Source organism: Echinops telfairi, unplaced genomic scaffold (genome assembly GCF_000313985.2).
Source record: "Echinops telfairi isolate 266 unplaced genomic scaffold, ASM31398v2 ScPeMD7_7424;HRSCAF=8462, whole genome shotgun sequence".
In the NCBI taxonomy this organism is placed as follows: Eukaryota; Metazoa; Chordata; class Mammalia; order Afrosoricida; family Tenrecidae; genus Echinops; species Echinops telfairi.
The window spans coordinates 84,363,884-84,370,088 of NW_022111324.1; positions in this window are offsets into that span (position 1 = coordinate 84,363,884).

The window sequence follows — 6,205 nt, forward strand, 5'->3', positions numbered from 1 at the left end:
CTGTTCCGCTGCACTCCCCCAGTGCACAAAGCACATCTTAAATGATGAGTTGCATATAGCCATTGTGCATTATTGGTCTCCACTATATTTTGCTGTGACTATGAGTATTTTAGTTATGCTATAATAAAACAATTTGATACCAAGTGTATTGAGTTCAGGGAGAGGAGAAACACATTCATTAGCTTGTCATCTTGGGTATTTTATGAGAGTTTTTATAGATGTGAATTGTGAGAAGAGGCATGTGACAATGGTTCTACCCCAATGGTTCTCAGCCTTCCGAATGCCGGGACCCTTTAATACAGTTCCTCATGTTGTGGTGACTCCCAACCATAAAATTATTTTCATTGCTACTTCATAAACTGTAATTTTGCTACTGTTATGAATCATAATGTAAATATTTGATATACAGGATGTATTTTCATTGTCACAAAGTGAAAATAATTAAAGCATAGTGATTAATCACATAAACAATATGTAGCTATATATTGTGAAATATTTATTTCTAATTACAAATAAATGAAATTTTGTCTTGAAGCATGGTGTAGCATGGGTAACAGTCTTCACGCTGGGTAGGTGGACCTATCTGCATGTGGGCAGACTCGCCTGGAGACAAATAGAGTAGTGTCTTGTTCCTAAGACCACTGGACCTGTGTTTTCCGATGGTTTTGGCTACCCCTGTGAAAGGATCATTCGACCCCCAAAGGGGTCGCGACCCACAGGTTGAGAACCACTGTTCTAACCCAATCCCTTTGTCCTGCTGAAGCCGAGAGGGCTGACTGTTCCAAAGTCACCCAGATGGTAAAGACACAGCTACAATGTAGACACATGTTTCTTGAGTTCTCAGTAAGTTTTTTTTTTCTTTTTCTTAAATGGAATCACTTCTGTGCTTTTGAGCCTGACCAGACATTTAACTACAGTGGACAGAGCCAGCCAAGGGTTGCAAAACTTTTCTACCTTTTTTTCTTAATGGTTAGGAATTGGTGATTAAGAACAACAAATACATGTCAAGGAGGTTGAGTACATATATTATTTTGGGTTCCAACCAGATGTGATTAAAGTCTGAATTATGCTAAATCCTCTAAGTTAAACCTTTCCTGGAAAGAGCAGCCCAGGGAGTCCAGGAGTGAAAGAGGCCTTGGTGTGATGTTACTATTTACGTTTGGCTATAGTTCACCCCAAAGGAAGGTTGATGCAGTTCTCTCTTCCAGTGTGTGCACAAGCTGGCAGATGACAGGAACAACATTTGCTTCTAATCACCCATCCATCTTAATAATGCCAAACAGACACAGTGCAGAAACTATTGCACAACCACCAGTATTTCATGACATTGGAATCTTTGCCAATTTGAAAGGGGACCTTGAATCCAGGGAGCATTCCAATTTTTATGTTTTTGATCATGATCTTTTTTAGAAGATACTTATTAGGGCCATTTGTTGACAACTTTCAGAATTAACAAATTATGCTTTAAAGCCTAACAAAAGCTGAATGCTTTCATTAGTGAGCTATAAAGTCTGTTATTGAAGAGAGCAATACTATGGGGTCTGAAAACAGGAAATATTTGCTGAAGGACTCTCCGGGGTCTAGTTTCTAGAACGTAGAAAAAGTTCAGCTGGGGTGACCTGAAGAACGAAAAGGAGTACAGCAGAGGAGCAAGCTTGTTTAATGCCAACAACACTCCTAAAACTCAAGGCACTTATTGGTTATGCGAGTGCACGGAGAGAGACAAATCTTAAAGCTAGCCATGGACGATGACCTATTGTGAGCTATGGTCTTCTGTATGGGAGAAAAGGCCACTTTTGTTGTTTTGGGCCTGCTGTGGCATTTATCATTATATGGTAACCTAGGAGAGGTCCCTCGGGAGTGCCCACCAATAAGTGCTTGTCACCAGAGAGCAGAGACCCCTGAGCTCCATCCAGTCCTTCTTCACCCCTTCTCTCTAGCACAGAATTCTGCTCGCCACCCTCCTCAGCGATACGTGGTGGCCACTCCGAAGAGCTGAGAGAAAGCAGCGCCTAACCCCCCTGTGGTGGCAGCACATGAAGAAGCCCTGCTCCTGGATCTCCCCAGTTAGAGGTGAATGAGCCCCCTTCTGCCTGGTCCAGAAAAAGACAATTATGTGTATGCATAGGGTGGGGGGAGCAGAAAAGAGGGAACGGGTGTAAATTCTTCATAATGAACACAACCATTTACCAGTTTGTTCGGGACCGCTGTAATAAAAGTAAATTGAGGCAATTATCTGACTAGTTCAAATAAAAGGCCAAAGTATGGTTTGGTCTGCACTACTCAGATAATTGTGTCTCAGTGGGAAGAAGTGTGGACTCGGAATTGGAGTCGCTGGCTTCCCGACCTGGGTCTGCCAGTAGAACCCAAACCCACTTCACTGCCATCAAGTAGATTCCGACTTCCATTTCCTATGTGACCCTCCAAGACACTGGTCCCGCGAGTGTCTGAGACCGGAAGTCTTTCCTGGTGTAGAACGTCTCTCCTTTCTCCTGTCCTCTGTGGGTCCCAGTTTTCCTTCTCTAAAAGTAGGATTTCAAATGTACGCGAGTCACAGAGAGTCAAGGCGTGTTTTCCGTGCAAACGCACATATGCCAGGGAGAAAAAGGGGGACTTTGAGCAATCTGGTCACAGCAAAGCCGGAGCAACGGAGAGTCAACTTGGAAGAATCCATCTTGAGTTGGGGTGGGTGCGACTTTCCTTTCTTCCTCATCCTCTTCCTTTTCTTCTGAGACCACGTGGGACCATAACCGACTCACCACGCGAGAAGAGATCTTAGTTGGGTTCTTTATGCATGAACTGAGGAAGTTGGCTAGAACGATCTGCAGTGAAGTGGGGCGTCGCCCCTTGCTCTGACCTCCAGGCAGGCTCTCTGACATTTTAGGCTGTGGAGACCCGAGAAGTAGGAGACCCATTGGAAGGTGCGATGTAGCTTCACAGAAGCGTTTTCAACTTCAAAAAGCTTGAGGTTTCAGCAGAGCAAGGCCGTGGAGCACCTGGAGAACGTCCCAGGGGTGCACTAGCTGGGGCGTGGGGGGCGGGAGGGGAGCAGGAACCACATCTGTCCCTCTAGGCTTGGACGATTCAGGACGGAGACTCACGTGCGTTTGGGCAAGGAGGATTCTTTGAAAATTGACCCAGCACCCTCTCCTGCATCCCAGCCCTGAACCAGGCCAGACAGGTGTCAAAGGGCGTTTCCCAAACCAAACAGACCCCCGCCCCACAGCCAAAGGTCAGCCAGGGCTTCACCACCCCTGTTTGCACAGTTGGGCCAGATCCAGGGCGCCAGAGAAGGGAAGGAGGGTGGAGAGGGAGAGGGGCTGCCGGCCTCGGGAGGGGGGGGTGGCTTGGCTGGGCCCCGATCCAGCCCTCCCTGCAGAGGCGAGAATCCTGTCCTGGAGGGTCCAGAGAGGACACAGAATCCAGGCGGAGGCCGGGACCTGCCCATCCAAGCGCCTCCGCGGGGACTCCAGCAGGTTCAGTGCTTGTTTGAGCTGCCCTGCAGTCCCTGGGAAGAGGCCCCTGGAAGTTTAAGGACCTGCACTACCGTCCTCCATGCGACTTCAAGTTTCCTCCCTTCCTTTAGAAACCAGCAAGGCTGGAGTTCCCAGGGAGAGTCCCAGGGACTGTCAGCAAGGCGATGCCAATGCCCTCAGGACTCTTGATTGCCCTCTGGAGACCCCAGTGGATAATTTTGAGTTTAGGAAGCAAACCAAAAGCCACTGCTATCCGGTTGACCCGGACCCCTACCCCTTGTAAGGTTTTTGTGGCTGTAACTCTTTATGGACGAAGATAACCTCATCAGACAGCCTTCTTTTCCTCCGCGGAGATACTGGTGCCATTGACCCAGTGAACATGCACCCAGCAGTCCAATGCTTAGGGTCTTGGACTGATGATGGGCAAGCAATGAAGATATGGAAGAAAAGGCCTTCAGGAGGCAACCCCCCAAAAGGGCACCGAGTGCATGCTGACAGAGTTCTCTGCAAAACTGTGCTGAGAATGTTGCAGCAGGAACCAAAGGACAGGCAGGGCTATTCATTAATAACGTAGGATGGTTTTATTTTTTGTTTTTACTGGGGTACGATGGGGAACTACAACTTAAAAACACCCTTCCCCCCTCCCGCCTTTTATGTTTTTGCCTTCTTTAAAATGAACCTTAGCAGCTTGCTTTAAATCTCAATGGGGAGAACAGTCCTTACGTGTCAGTGTAGAAATGTACCTAACACTACTAGAATCAGTTGGAAATAGGCAGCACCTGGCCCTGGAGAGGGGTGTTCCCTGGCATAAGAGGTGGCCTTCAGTTTCAGACTTTCTGCTCTTTCTTCCATTCGTGCTACTTCCCCCACCTCCATCACATGTGGGTGGATACAAAATTACACTCCAGTCTTGAATAGGGGTCTCTTTAAGAAGGGCAGTGAAAAAAAAAATAAATAAAAGAAGGGCAGTGATCACGTTGTGCTTGAGTTCCCAGTCTTCGAATCCCCTGTCATTTGTGCTACATTTTGGACTAGTGCAACCATACATTGTTAGAGCAATGCTGCCTCTGAGCATACAGAAGAACAGGTGGTTTGCTTTGTTTTCTGATACTTCCACAGTACTCATCCTTTCCCTGAGGTGTTTAACCTGGAACACTGTCTCACCCAACTGCAAGTGGCCTTCCCTCCAGTCTGCAACAGAACCAGGCCTGGCATCTCTGCCTCTCAACTTTCATCTTCACAAAAGAGGAGAACAAGGTGAGATAAGCTTCACCAGGACTGATTGGTCCACACCCAAGTGAACTTTTGAATTCCTGAGAGGGTTTTGTTAACCCCCCTCCCCCCAAAACAAGCAAACCCACAAACAGAAAACCCTGGCATTAAAATTGCTCTTAAAATGGCCTTGATGGCATCTTCAGGTTGTTAGGATCTTCTTGTTTCATGTTTTAACTTACAGCCTTTTGAGTCTCAAGTCAGTCAGAACCAGTTTATATGAAAGTGTTTGTTTGACTGTCAGTATGTGAACAGGTCACTTTCTCTGGGAGAAGGGATACACCTACTCATTGTCTCTAGCAACTCTTCAGTGAATTCTCACAGAGTTTAAGAAATTGTATCATTGAAAGTCCTACTTGGAAGATTTGTACAGTGATATGCACAATAAGAAAACCTGCAGGCCATTTTTACCTTTATTAGATTAGTCATGAAAATATTTTAATTCACCCGGAAGTTTCTTGGGAGGCAAACCATAAACCATTTTTTGAGGGGAGTGGGTGGGTAAACATTCTCTCTCATAGCCCATCACCACAAAGTGCTTAAGTTAATTGTTTTATTTAAAAATAAGCACTATGCCTGGGTTCCATAAGAGTTATACATGAATATGTACACAGACAGAATAAAATAATGTTCAAAATAAAAATTACACTAGCTTTCACGTGGTGGTGGTCCTGGCACCCCACAGACATAATATTAAATTTTCTTTTAAAGAAACTGCTTGGCCCAAGGAGACCACAGTAAGAGATCACTGAACCAAGAATAATAAAGCTGTAGCCCGTTGCCTGCAACATTTTCAATTCAGGTTTTAAAAATATATAAATAATTTAATTACAAAAAACCCAGCAACACCCCCCCTCCCTTTTTTTGGCACAGTGATGCATTGGTCGATAGCAGAGAAATGACCTACAATTCTCTGACACCTTTCACACACTCAGTCATACCTGTAAATGCCACAAACATACAGAGCAGGGGCCCTTGGGCCCCAAACAGTAGTCAGATCACTTATGAATGGTTCCCTGATAGGCTTTTTTTTCTTTCTCTCTCTTTTGCTGAGGAATAAATCAGTGAAGTGGAAGGTGCAACGAAACAAGTAGGAATAAGGGACAGCCGGCAGTAAGGGGCAAGAGAGAGAATCTTCATTAAAATCGTTAAAGTGAAGGGAAGGGCAGGCTTGGTCAAGAAACTAAAACCATGATAAAGAATTGCTTTGGTCCTCTGCAAAACCCTTTAAAAGACAAAGGAGAATGGTCTACTAAGTAAAAACACTCCTGTCAAAAATGCGTTCACTTTAAGGCACGTTTGAGTGGGGGGCTTTTGTTTTCGTCTCTTTTCCTCCTGATAGAAAGTGCAGAAGCCCCGGCCGCCCCCAGCCCGGTGCTCACCAACCAGCCACCTGCCCTCAAGCCAGGAGCATCTCTACCGGGCCGGGCCGGTACGCCCCGGGTCCACAGGCCCGG